Here is a 14518-nt window from a genome sequence, read left to right on the forward strand (position 1 = left end):
CCCGCCCCCCCAGGAGCATGAGGCTAGCAGCGGAAGCATTTTACTGCCTCTAGACTGGGGCGGTCCTGTGATGCAGTCATTAGCAGCCTTTCCTCACAGGAAACTCTTCTGGATTTTATAGCAACTCTTCCTTGAGTAAACAAGCCTGACAAAACTCTTGTCCTCTTCAAAGTCTGTTGAGTAGTCTGAGCTATATGCTGTAGTTGAGTATTTATTGTCTGTCCTCATCTTGCAGTTACAGGGAAGGATGGAATTAGGTCATTAGATCAGCCCTTCAGCCCTAGCATGGATCCTTAGACTGCTCTTAGTACATTATTGGCAACCTCCCTCCACAGTATCAAAAGACAGCTCTGAGTGCAGGATGATCCTGCTTCCTTTTACCCCAGGTTATCCCTTTTTCTGCCAGGCTTTACTTCCTTCAGAGTTGAAGCAGCAGATTATGTGTGCATAGCTGAGGGGAGGGGGATTACTAATGAGTAAGAAAGCAACAGCTCTTGGCCATCCCCCAACCTTGAGAGCTCTCAGCTGTTTCCCCCACCAGGAACCTTGCATTGTTAGAGCCGCCTTCTTCTCTGTGAAGAGGAGAAGCCCCAAGTGGCAGGGAGCTGAAGGCCTCGCCATACTTGCAGTCCATAGGATGGGGTGAAAAGTTCTGTCTGCTGCAGGAGGAAAGAGACAGAGACAAGCAGTGGGTTGGTGTACTGTGACTCCTGTGCCCTTGGCTTCCAGCCTGCTTCTCCCATGATCCCTTGATGGGAGCTTGTGGAATCATGTCTAGTCAAAATGGAGAGTCCTTTCTCTCTTCTCTAAGGAAGTTCAGGGCTTGTTAGTTTTAGACTGTGGCCTAGTTTGCCAAACTAGAGTGAGAACCAAATATAGGAAGTTTGTGAAGAACTGCTAGCAAGGAAATTTCTTTATATTATTTTCCTCCTCAAATGTGTAGGGCGAAAAATAGGTCTGCAGTAAAATATAATCTTAGTTTTCTTAGCTTCTTGCTTTTATGTAGTGTAGATCCGTACACACTTACTTGAGAGGACAAGTTGCTGATTACACATCAAGCGTTGCAGCAGATGACTTCTGTGTGAGTTTTAAAAACACTAATAATTGTGAGTGTATGTATTTACACGTGTGTGTGTCACAGCATGTGTGTGGAAGTTATAGGATGGCGGTAGGAAATGTTTGTCCTTCCACATGGAGTGAACTCACTGCGTTGGGCTTGCTGGCAAGAAGTCTGGCCCACTCTCTGCCCTCAGCACATTTTCAATTAAGATTTCAGCTCAGGTATTTACTGCTAACTTAAAAGAAATACCCAATTTAGGTGCATAAATATTTCTGATGATGAAAAAACAATGGTGGGTGTTCTGGCTGCAGAAATCTCAGGCTTTCACAGGGAGTTAGTCAAAGTCAGGCCTGTAATTGGCCAACTGGTAACCTTCCTGTCGCTGCAAGATGGCCTTGCCTCATTTTGAAATTTCAAAGGCTAAAAATAGTTTGGAATAGATTTCTTTTTGAATGTTTGCTAACATTGTAAAGGAGATAAAGCTTTACTCACTGATGTGTTCCCTCTCCTTGTGGCCCTGGGCATTGAACCCAGATTCTCGCACATGTTAGCAAGCACTGGACCACTGTGGAACAGCCTCTCCCTCAGTGCACACAGCATCACATGTTAGCAAGCACTGGACCACTGAGGCACAGCCTCTCCCTCAGTGCACACAGCATCACATGTTAGCAAGCGCTGGACCACTGAGGCACAGCCTCTCCCTCAGTGCACACAGCATTTAGAACACTACATCTGCAGAATGGTTCTTATAGGTGGAAACAGAATAACTAGTAAAGGTTTTGAGAAATAGTATTAGATCACAGGTGCCCATACATACACATGCACACATACTCCATACACATAAACACCAACGCACGCACGCGCACACACACACACACACACATATCTTGAGGCTGTGTGTACATGTGCACTTACTTGCATGTGCCTATTTAATAAAAGTTTTTAAACTGGCTTTAAGCTCACAGTGTGGTCAAGAGTAGTCTTGAACTCCTGATCCTCTTGCCTCTACCTCCTAAATGCTGGAATTAAAGGCATGTGCCACCATACTTGGCTTTTGGGCTTTTGTCTTTTTTCCCCCTTCAAGATGTGGAATTTCTAAGTATGCCTACAACAAGGTACAGACACATGATTGGCTGTTCATCTTGTTATCTCCGAGGATTAATGTAACTGGCTGAGCATTGTAGACAGCAACTAACGTTCTTCAGAGGCACGGTGGACTATAATTATGACATTGGGTGTTTATTGAGTGGACATCACCACCTAGGCATGGCTTTGCTTTGGATGCCTTCCAAAGCTTTCTGTGTTTGGTTTGTGAACCTCTAATGAGCTGAATCCAGTTTATTTAGCATTGCTCATATATTTCTGCAGAGTATTAAAATGCAGGAATTCAACTTTGTAAATTGAGTTGCCCACTTACCAGCTGAGTGGTAAGTTGTCTTTGGCTCAGGGGTCACAGTTTGATTCCTGGCTGGCACTCTGCTCCTGTGATAGGAATTTTAAATGAGGATTCCCTTAGAACTATAGTGCTTGACTGGAATGTCACCACATTAGGATCAGCACTTATTCTCTGTTGCTTAATTAGGAGGAACTGGCCACTGACTGTTTGACATTAGTATTAAATCCAGTGGTTCTTGTTTTGTGTAGTGGTCGTTTTATTTTTGAAATGTACCTGTGACTGACTTACTGAAGCATGGCGTGGTAATAGCGTGCTGATTTGGTCTTTACTGATTGGAACTAGCTTTCTGGTCTTCACTCGCTTGCTTCTCTCCCACATCATCAGGCAGATACATCCCTAAACAGATCAGCTTTGCACGGTCCCCTAAAAACTTGTCTATTTGGTTTTTTATTGAGTTGAGGGGGGAAAATGAATTTTCTGTGCTTCTGTGGAGAATGCTCTGCCTCCAGGCTTTTGGAACAGACCTGGAGGGTTAGCGGAAGCTGGTGATGTCATCCAGTCCAGAGCCACCCAGAAGTGCAGCTTTAAGCTTGGCACACGTTGGCTGAGATTTTCAGGGCTCGTTCTTATTTTGGTTTTTAACTAAGGTGTTCTTAGCTGGATCAGGCGTGTGGATCAGCAAAGGTCTTATTTCCTTTTTTTGCAGATTTTGTTCTCATAAATGTATGTGGACTGTTGGCAGCTCACCCTAAGAGATTTTAATATAAAATAAGTAACAGTGATAAAGAATAATGGCCGTAGAGGCTGAGTTTTATTGGTATGGGTAGATTTCAAATGCCTTCAGAGGCTCCCCTCCCAGATCTGTGATTCATTTGGTTCATGTCTCAACTATCTTTACCATGCTGCATATTTAGGACCAAGAGCCCTGGCCATTATATAGCTGGGAAAGAATTGGACATTTGATTGAATGTTTTTAGATTAGTGATTTTTGTTTTTTTCTTTTGAGACTATGTCTTGCCAAGTGGGGCAGAGTGGCCTGGAATCCAGAGATCATCTCTTCCTGTCTCTCACGTGCTGTGACTTAAGGCCTGCACCCCCACACTCAGCATATGAGTATTTTTATGAGAAGAACCTACGTTTTTAGTTTTTACAAAATATCTGCTTTGTGAAAACCTTTATAAGAAAAGCATGGGATATGATCATTGTTTTGAAAGTGGCCAAATTTATTGAAAGTTAGTAACTTTTGTTACAGTGTTTTATCTGAACATATCAATTTAAATGGAGATAAAAAGTGAATTAAAAAGTGGATTCTTCTGCAGATGACTTAAAATGAAGTGAACACTTTAATCTGTGTTTGTTTCCCATCTCTCCTTTCTGGTCACATCTCCTTCACTGCATGTTCATTTCAGAGCAGAATTGGTTTTGGTTGGTACCATCTATGCAGCCAGAGATGCATCTTCAAGTACACAGTAGATATTTCTAAAAAGCAAATAAACATTACAATTGTTTGGCAAAAAGAAATCCTTTCTTTGTGGTTATTAAGGCAGCTGAGCGGTTTCCAGGATCCTTACCTGTGTTGCTATATTTTTGGTAATGTCTAGAAAAGAATTTTTTTTGTGTGTACTTAAAAGTTATAATTTAGTAGATTTTGCAGAGCCATTGTTAAAGGTAGGCCTCATGCGGAGCTCTGGCTCTCTCTTCGTTTCAGGCTCTCTCCATTTTTTAAGTCTGAAAAGGTTTTGTTTGTATCTACAATGCTCAGCTGTCCAGTTTTTGAGGGGTGTAACTGAGTGAAGGAGGAGACTTGACTTGGGACAAGTGTCGTGGAATTGGCACCTGGTGTGTCTTAAGACTCTTAAGAGGTTTTGGTAGTTTCATATTTGCTTACAAATATCCATGTCTGTGTGCATGCATGCTTATGCACTGGCTTATAAAACATTGGTCTGACATTTCCCATGATGTGTTCTGTATGCTAAACATACTTTATGTGCATACAGTTACATATATGTAATCCCACAATGACAGAAGATGAAGGCAAGTGTTTTGGCCATTACAGCCATGAAATGCTGTGGGGTTTATTGGCTGTGTGGTTCATAGCATTTTATGTGGTTGTCCTATGTGCCCATTGACTAGAGCCAAGCAGCTTTGCTTTGCAGCTGAGATGCTGGGGACTTTTCTCGATGATTGGACACTTGAGTAATAATGGCTTTCGTTGTCTTGGTTGCCTCTGTTGCTCTTGCAGTGAACATACAGGTATCTAAGTTTTACCAAAAGACTCATTTACAGAGCACATGTCTGCTTGCATGAGGAGAGGTAGCAGATGCCCCCAGCATGGATGCCAGAGTGTCCTGTAAATGCAGCTTCCTGCTAAGGAAGTATTTCTGAAGGAATTAAACTCCTGGAACTCTTGTTTCTTATGTTGTAGTTAGATTAAAACACATTTGAACAGTGTGACATTGTCACTAAACTTGAATTAGAAGAGCCTGCTCTGAGTTCCATGTAGATTTTCAAATCTTTTCTTTTTCCTAGAAATAAGGTGGGGTGAGCTTTAATGAGAACTGTTAGGTGGTCCTCTTTGCTAGGTTTGGAAGCTACCTTGGCATTTGTTCTTCAGAGAGCATTTGCAGTAGTCTAAATATGTGATAGGTGTAATACCCCGCCTGCTTTCTGCTGTGGGTGTACTGTTTTCTTTCATGTGTGATTTCTACTGTGTGTCTTACATAAGGAGACTTCCATCTCAGCATACCTGCTACATTTTCATATTACAGTTTTATTTTTATTTTTTCTGACCAAAGTGCAAGCTTTGAAAAATGATGTACTGATTTTTATTTCCTATACATTGGTGTTTTGCCTGCATGTATGTCTTTATGAGGGTGTCAGATCCCCTGCAACAGGAGGTATAGGACAGGATGTTGTGAGCTGCCATGTCGGTGCTGGGAATTGAACTAGGGTCCTCTGGAAGAGAAGTGGCGCTCTTAACCATGGAGCCATCTTTTCATCACCTGTAGTTTTATTTTATTTTTAAAAGGAATTATTTATTTATTTTATGTATATGAGTATGCTGTGGCTGTCTTTAGACACACCAGAGAGTTCATCAGATCCCATTACAGATGGTTGTGAGCTACCATGTGGTTGCTGGGAATTGAACTCAGGACCTCTGGAAGAGCAGTCAGTGCTCCTAACTGCTGAGCCATCTCTCCAGCCCTATAGTTTTATTTACAATGTATGTAAATCATTAGTGATTATTTCAGGTAGCACCAGAATCACTTTAATGTATTTTAATTAATTTTACTTACTTGCTGTCACCCCCAAACCCTGTATGACATATTTATATAAAATTTTTGGCCACAATTGACCTCAGTAAAATCAGTCAACCACATTCTTTCATTGTTTCCTGAAAACAGAAACAAAAACAAATAAAAACCAAAACCAAACCCCCAGAGGATTAACTGAAAGAGAAAGGAAGTGTGGCTCTCCAATGCTGCTGAGGTTGGGAATCTCAAAACCAGTTTGGTGCCCTGAAGGCTGCTGGGATGCCTGTGTTGGTGCCATATGGCCATAGCAGCCCAGCCCCCGTGGTTCTCAGAGCTCCTTCTGTGATGCTCTTGAATAACTGCATATGAGAGTTCAAGCAATTCTCAGGCTTGTTTGCTAGACTAAGTCAGAAAGTCACCCCACCCTAAATGACTGAAATTGGCTCAGAATCAGTAGCTGGGACAATACAGTCCTTGCCAATTAATTAACCTGCATGTGATGATAGAAACCTCTAGACCCCACTGTGTTTATGTACATAATTAAGGGCGTTTGGCTACCACATTTCCTGGTGTGGTTTTTGCCTTTGAAGTACCAGTGAGCTGATAACCTTTGATTGCAGTATGAGATTTTAGTCTAGTCATTTAATAGTCTTAAATATCTTTGGGCCGATGGCTTGACAAATTGTGTTGATGTAATGGCTGCCCTCAACAGGGTCAAGAATTCTTTCTAAAGCCAAAGGAGTGCTAGTAGATTGTTGGAATGAATGCAGTGTGGTCTTGTAAAGTTTTTACTTGTGAAGGTATTTGTGGGTAACTTGTTTTCTGAATACCTGTCATATATTAGATGGAAGGCATGCAGAGTGTCTTTCTGAGAATGTGGAAAACCGTCAGGCTAACACACTTTACTTAAGAGTTGCAAAAGAAGCAAGGAGAGACACCCCTGGTTTCTCAGTGGTTCAGAAAATAAACCTGTCCTGGGAAACACCAAGGTAAATTGTTTAAATGAAGCATGGTTATTCTGAGCTGTCGCTGTTGTTCTTTAACCCCTAAGAGCTCTGTGGCATGACTCTTGTATTTTAAGATGGTTCTTATCTAAAGGTTAAAAAGAAGACTTGTTCTTTTTTTTATAGTAATAGCTAGTCAGTTAAATTCTTAATGGCAGTTTATTTTATATGTAATCAATTACAGATATTTGCTCTTACAGTCTTGAAAAATAGCCTTAAAATTTAATTTTGTGGTTGTGAATAAAATTAAGAAAGTGCTTCTCTCCCTCCCTCCCACTCTTCCTCTCTCCCACCTTCCCTCTCCCTCCCTTCTTTCCTCTCTCTGTATGTGTGTTACAGAGACAGCGAAAGACAGCGATTGATAGTTATCAGGCAGGGGCTGGAGAGAGAAGTCACTGAGATGCCTTCCTAGAGTAATGAGTCCTTGGGCTTTGAAAAGAACTGTGGAGGTATTAGAAATTTTTGGAAGTTCTAGAACTCAGATCTGTATGTGAGAATTGCATATAAATATGTAACAGACATCCTTTACATACTTAAAGTAGTTCTGCACCAAATTTGGGTTACACGATACTTATATATAAGAAAGTGGGAGCTACTCAGCTTTCCAGTTGCTATGGAGAAATGTGTAGAAAAAAGAATTGGCCCAATTCAGCTCTTGTATTGGTATTGACTCAAGAGAAGGAACAGTAATTACTAAACCAATGAGCCAGTCAGCTAGCCAACCAGCCACCCAACAAAACAACCAACCAACCAATATTCAACCATCCCTCCATTTTTCTACCCATCCACCCATCCAACTACTCCATCCATCCATCCATCCATCCATCCATCCATCCATGCATCCAACCAGTCTACTAGCTAACCAACCAACAAATCAGCTAATTAGCCAGCCAACCAGCCAACCAGCCAACCAGCCAACCAGCCAACCAGTCAGTCAGTCAGTCAGTCAGTCAGTCAGTCAGTCAGTCAGCCAGGCAGGCCAGCAGGCAGGCAGGCAGGCAGGCAGGCAGGCAGGCAGGCAGGCAGGCAGGCAACCAGCCAGCCAGCCAGCCAGCCAGCTAGCCAACTAGCCAGTCAAGTAACCAGCCAGCCAGTCAATCAACCAATCAACTAGCCAACCAGTCAGTCTGCCAGCCAGTGGAATTGACTCTTCAGGTTCGCCAAGGGCTATAATCCAGGTCAGCTTTCATAAAACAGCAAACATTCCCAAGTCAGACTAGTAACAGAATATGCAAATGTTGGAATTAAATTAGAAATCTGTCTTTGGTGAGGTAGTTACATCTTGCTTCGTGGTGACAACAAAACTAGCTCCCCTGGACAACTGTAATGCCTAGTTCCTAGAAGCCTTGGGAGTATATTTGGGAAGGTGTACTCCTGTCCAAATGTACCTCAGGAAACACAAACAGGTGTTAGAGAGCAGACCTTTGTGCAGTGTTTTTTTGAAGATGGATAATGAGGGCTAGACATTCCAGGATTGTGAGTTTCATCCTAATTGGTTTTAGGAGTACCTGGGGAGAAGGGTCAGAGTAAACCATTGTTGGCATGTGGGCTTTGTGTCTCTCTAAAAAGGGCAGCTAGAAAAGGCCCTTCTTTCAGCTTTCAGCTTGCCTTGGGTATTGCAGTAGTCACCTTACCCATCTTACATTGCCCCTCTGTGTTCTGGCTTCATGGGGAGAAAAGATTTATTTTCTCATCTTCATAAGTGTTTCTATTTGTCACAGGTCAGGGAGACAGATAGTAGGATTTTCTTCCCATGAACTGGCCAAATTTTGAATAGTGGGAGAGAAAAGGAAAGAGAATTTCCTCATAAAAATCTGCTGAGTCACTGAGGAGAGCTGGTACTTAACTCTGAGGCTTGCTGAATTCTACTATATTGACTTCTTCAGTAACAAAGAGCAGGAACAATAATCCGGTGACATCATTGCTTTCAGTCTTCATGATATCAGATGCATCATGGCACACTTTGGGATGTTTTCTTACCATGGACCTGCCGATAGAACAGTAATGAAGCCTGGAGCAGGATGGAAGAGGCAGAGCCTTCATCAGCATCATGGGTGCTACTCTGAGGAAGGTAGCACCCATGCTGCTGAAAACCACCCAGGTTTAAAATCAGCAGCCTGCAGCAATGAGGGAGACAGAATCAAGACATGGAATGTCTGCTGGCCTCAGGGTAGGTGGTGGTCTGGTTCCAGTTGTGCAAGCAATTTCTTGGTTCTAGAGTGTTAAAAAAAAAAAATCAAATTTTCCTTTCCCAGCCCCAGCTTCCAGAATGATGACTCCAAGACTAGTTATTTATTATTACGTGCCTCCCATAAGCTTTGACTCATTCCGTGACTAGCTTGTAACTTACTTAACCCATCCCAACTATGCTATGTCTACCACTTGGTTAGTTATCTCTCCTCAGTTCCTGCCCTCTTCTTCCTGCATATCTTCCTCAGCATCTCCCTCCGTGTCTCCTTGAATCTCCCTTGTTCTATCCTGAGTTTAGCTCCTTGCTGGTTTATGACTGTCTCTTTGCAACTCCCTTCAAGTGGCTCTGTCTCTGTCTCCAATCTCCCTGAGTTCATCTACATCTTGGTTTACTTCCTTCTCAGTCCATCTCCTCCATGTTCTCTTAAATCTCTCTTTTCCTCTTATTCTTTCCCAGAATCCTCTCTCTTCCTGCCAGTGTCCTACCTCCCATTTCATTGACCATCATTGGCCATTGGCTTTGTTATTGATAGGTGATGCTTATAAAAGATTCTACACTGGAGGCTTTGTAAGAACACAGAATGACTTTGAACAATTCCAACTTTCTTTCTTTCAAAAGATTTATTTTATTATTTGTTCCTGTGTGTACACTCGAGTGTCTGTATAGAGGCCAGAAGGATACCCATAGAGGAAGGTGGATACCCTGGAGCTGGAGTCACAGGCCCTGGTGAGCTGCCCACCATGGGTGATGGGAACTGAACTCTCCCAGCCTCTGGAACAGCAGCAGTCACTTTTAACCAATAGGCCATCTCTACTTTGGCAAAAGTTTCTAGTGTGAACATTTCTCTTTTGTCATCACCTCGTGTGCTTGTTCTACTTAATGACAGTCTTGTCCATCAGTTGCCCAGGTCCAGAATGGCTATTTCTGCTGTTCTGTCTGGTAGATAAGCCATGACAGGACACTTCAGAACACTTTCAAAGACAAGCATAGATTTGCAGCATTGCAGGTTCTGGTCAGTGGACTCTGTCTAGCCCACTGTTAAGTGTTCCTGGCTGTGGCTTTGATACGGATCATTGTGAAAGTCTCAGGCAAGTCTCAGTCCTGAGCATACAAACACAGTGGTCTCTGTCTTGCTCATTAGTGGAGCATCAGTATTCCGTGCTTGTTTCTATTTGATACCACATTGAGACTAGGATACTGCTACCCTGCTTTATGCCTGCTCGTGTTGCTAGAAATCTCTCTGGGAGAGGGTATAGTATGTAAATGGGGGCAGATGGTTAGAGAACCTGGAAAATGGAGAGTGGCTGAATTGGATGTGGCTCACGTGTCATGGAAACTCAAGCCATCATCTTTACTGTAACCATTTGTATTGAGGAAGATGGTGCAGATGCCATTTTAACAGTGGACACAGTGGCCTGCTGCTGCCAAGTTTGTTGCTCTGACAGAGTGTTCCTTATTGCTGGAGAAATGTTCTACATCGGGTAGTAGAATAGGGAGAGGAAATGGGCTCAGTAGTTCATACCCATGTCTGTAGCTTAAAGTTTACTGTTCTAGGCAGACATTACCTTCACATGATATATGGGGCTGAGAAGCTCCGTGGAGCTTAACTTTCAGGAAGATTCCATTGCAGACATGGATTGGGAACTGGCCTTTCACAATTTCTGTGTGTTTCCTTATGTAGAAGTTATGCTTACCCCAGGTGTGTGGCTTAGGCTGCTTCCTTCCTTCTCTCCCTCCTCCCCTCCCTCCCTCCTCTCTCTCCTTCCCTCTCCACAGGTTTTCTCTGTATAGCCCAGGTTGTATTGGAATTAGCTCTGTAGACCAGGCCGACTGCCTCTGCCTCCAGCATGCTAGGATTAAGGCATTAAGTGGCTTTCTTAAAGTCATCTGTGTTTTTGTTCCAGTGGATGGCATTTGAAGGGCTTCCAGGAATTCAGTGGATTAGTCCATTCTTGTCATTGTCCCCTTTATAGCCAGTCTTTATCATTGTTGTGTTTTCTTTTTAATGTAAGTAAGCCGAACAATTGTCACTAGACATCAGAGTGACAGTCTCTGTCAGGTCTCCTGCTAAGTACTTCCACACTGTTCTTCCCTAACCCATCTGTGTATTTTTTTTTTTTTTTGGCATAGTTATGGTAGCTAATATTTACCAAGTGTGTGGTCTATCTGGATCAACATTGACTTGGGGTAGCCCATTTAGTCCTCATGGCCTTCAGAGAAGGATGCTGATGCCATTCTTACTTTGCAGATGAGGAAACTGAGTGAGCAAGGTTAATCAACTGCCCCAGTTCACACCCTTGCTGCACAGTAGAACAGGCGGCTGGCTGCCTGGGTCAGGAGCCTTGGTCTTTGAACCTAACCCAGTGTACATCTGTGATTCTAAGAAATGGAACGATACTCAGTCCCAGGAGTTCACTTGAATATTTAGAGAACTGATAAAATCAAAGAAGGTTCCTTCTGACTTAAACGTTAGTTTTGTGGAAAGTCTTTTGTGACATTTAGCACATAGAAGGTTGGCTGTGGGTCTGGAGATGGGTCAGTGGCTAAGGGTATGCACTGCTCATGCAGATGATGGCTCTGTTCCCAGCACCCACAGCAGGCATCCGCAGAGCTGGTGGCTCCAGACTCCCTCCATCTGGCACCCTGGCCTCTGCAGGCACCCACACTCAGGTGAACACATGCAATTAAAAATAAGAAGGAATCTTTATGAGAAAGAGAAAAGGAAACTGAGTGCTGCTCATCGTGCTCTTCAGAGCAGTCATTTGAGATAAAATCCATGTAAAATAAAATGAACCATTCAAGAGCGCATTCTGATATTTACAGTGCTGTGAGGTTAGCCGTCTTCTGTCCGTCATCTCAGACATTTGGCACACCCAGGTGAGACTCCGGTGCCAGCTGAGCAGCTGCCCTTCACCATGCTCTCCTCTAGCCCGTGGCAGCTGCTAGCTGCACCTTCCCTTTCTTGTTCTGGGTGTTTCCTGTACAGAGGATCACGTAGCATATGACCCGTTGCCCCAGTACATGCTCCAGCAGTGCTCCATTGTGTGGACTGACTGTATCTTGTCGTTTCCCACCCTTACTTCCAGTGAACCTTGTGGTTAATGATCATATGTTGGTGTCTGCGTTCTGGTTCTTTGGGCTCCATACTGGAGGGTGCAGTTGCTGGATGATGTAGTCATTTACCTTCACACCTTGTGCAGCTGTTAAGCTTTCCCACTGTCGCTCCTCTCCCACTTCAGAAATGGGACTTTAGCATTGGCTTTTTCATTTCCTAGGGTAATAAATATCAGGGCACCTGGCTCAGCCTTTTTCTGTCTCTGAGACTGGGGGCTAGCCTAGAGTTCTACATGTGCAGAGTGGAGACTTGTACTCCCCTAGTAGAGAGTGTAGCACTGAAGGTCCTACGCCCAGAGTTTCTCAGTGTTAGAGAAGGCTGTTTGCAGTGGTATAGAAATCTCACTGTTACAGTGGTTGGGCCTAAGGTAGGGGTGCTTTTCTCTGTTCTATGCCATGGCTTGCCTTGCTTTATGTGCTCCAGCACTGTCCTGGCATGTCTCTACTCTTCCCTATCCTTCCTTCCTTCCTTCCTTCCTTCCTTCCTTCCTTCCTTCCTTCCTTCCATCCACCCTTCTTCCCTCCCTCCCTTCTTCCATTCACCCTTCTTCCCTCCCTCCCTCACTCCCTCCCTTGCTCCCTCCCTTGCTCCCTCCCTTGCTCCCTCCCTTGCTCCCTCCCTCGCTCTCTCCCTTGCTCCCTCCCTCCCTTCTTCCCTCCTTCCCTTCCTTCTTTCCTTCCTTTGTTCCATCTATCCATCCATCCATCCATCCATCCACCCATCTATCCACCCACCCATGCATCCATTATCTATCTGTCTTGTGGAGATTAGAGGCCAGCCCGTGGGAGTTGTTTCTTTCCAGCACATACCTTGGGGATCTGCTTTAGTTTATCAGATTTGGTGGCAAGAAGCATGTCACTGGCTCCCCTTTGTCTTTTTGAAGACCAGGCTTTCTCAGTTGTGCTTGGAGTAGAGAAATCAATTATTTGAACTAAAGTGGTTCCCTGTATAAAAAACAGTTCACACTGTAAGATGAATTTACTTGCTTTTAGTTTAACATGTGGGTTGAATGTGTGCTGTGTGATCTCTCACCAGTCACTGGGAATCCCAAGAGTACCTCAGGAGGGAGACCCTGAAGGGTTCAGGCAAACAATGAGAGAAACTGAGTCTTGATAGTGAGCACAGGGGTGGTCCTGCCCTCATGATGAGATGCCTAAGAGGGCCAGACACTCCCTCGGTTGGGTAGGCAGGGGCCTTGGGGAGGTGTTAGTTTGCACACATGAAGATGGACCCTCCTACTGTTTCCTGTTACTATTGATGTAAAAGTAACGGTGTTACTTTTGGCTCATTGGGTTGAGAAAATATTGAGGTCTTTGATGGCTTGTTAATGTGGTTGTCACCAGATATTTATTGGTAATGTGGAGGAGCTGGAAGTACCCTTAGAGGAACAGACCTGTGCCTAGGCACTTGAGTGCAGTGTGCTGGTACTGGATGGGGTTTGGTGAATGTGCCCTGGGAACAGCTACTACATGGGTCTGAGAATAGGTCCTCTCTGGATTTTGCCAGAGAGATTGTTCTGGGTCTGGTGAGAAGCGCGTTGTTTTCAAGTTCCATATGCCTTTAAAGGTTTTTTCTTTTCTTTTCTTTTTCTTTTCTTTTCTTTTCTTCTTTCTTTCTTTTTTCCTTTGTGAAACTTACAGCCGTCTGCACAGGTTTATATGTCTAGCTCCCCACCCCCATGTTCCCCTTTCATTTGTATCCTCATCTGGTGCTTTACTTCTTCAGGCAGAAAGTAAGCAGGGGATGGGGGAGAGGAGAAATCATCTAAAATTGATCTAAATAAATCAGTTGAATAAATAAGGTTAAATTTATTCAATTTATTTTTTAAGAGGAGATACTGTCCTTTCACATTTCGAAGCAGCACTAGGTCCAGAGTAGAGAAAATCCCATCTCGGCTGATCAGAAATGTGCATCGTCCATTACAGTTGTTTTCCTCAGAGGACAGTTCAGAAGTAACGCGTGGCTTCTTTTGACCTCATTTTCTTCCACCTGAGAAATTACGGTAAACTGGACCTGTGTCAGGGAGCATGCTGCCTCTGTGGCAGTTCCACAGAGAATTTCCACGTAACACTGTGGTCTTCAGTGCTGGTGAGTTTGGCATTCTGCAGTGGGATCCTGATGGAAGTCTAAAGCAGCATCTAGAGAGAATGCTGTCAGTGCGCTCCAGTTTGGGCTGGTGTTTGTAATGAGGTGATGTGGAAATACTAAAGAAACTCCAGTGTAGGGAAACCTGCTTCTTTTTGGTACCAAGTTCCCTTTCTTCCTCTTGCTTTCTCTGCCATTTCTTTCACATAATCCAGCCCTCAGTGTTCATGTGAGTTCAGCCATGTAGAACTCAAGGGCTGTCAGTGTGTCCCACATGTTTACCTTCCTGTTTGCTGGCCTTGATAACAGCGCCGCTGTCGCTTCACTTGTGACAGACATAGGCACCGGCTGCAGCCGCTCTGAGCCCCTTGAGTGTGGTAGGCAGTTGGACAGAGTGTGGAGAGCATTCCTCA

At 43.8% G+C, this 14518-nt stretch overlaps 1 protein-coding gene across 3 annotated transcripts in view; it reads left to right on the forward strand.

The window, feature by feature from the left end:
* Arid1b (AT-rich interaction domain 1B) overlaps positions 1–14518 on the forward strand; it is a 350225-nt gene that overhangs the window by 44492 nt on the left and 291215 nt on the right. The gene's annotated exons all lie outside the window — the stretch shown is intronic.

The sequence above is a fragment of the Mastomys coucha genome, unplaced genomic scaffold, assembly GCF_008632895.1.
Source record: "Mastomys coucha isolate ucsf_1 unplaced genomic scaffold, UCSF_Mcou_1 pScaffold5, whole genome shotgun sequence".
Classification (NCBI taxonomy): domain Eukaryota; kingdom Metazoa; phylum Chordata; class Mammalia; order Rodentia; family Muridae; genus Mastomys; species Mastomys coucha.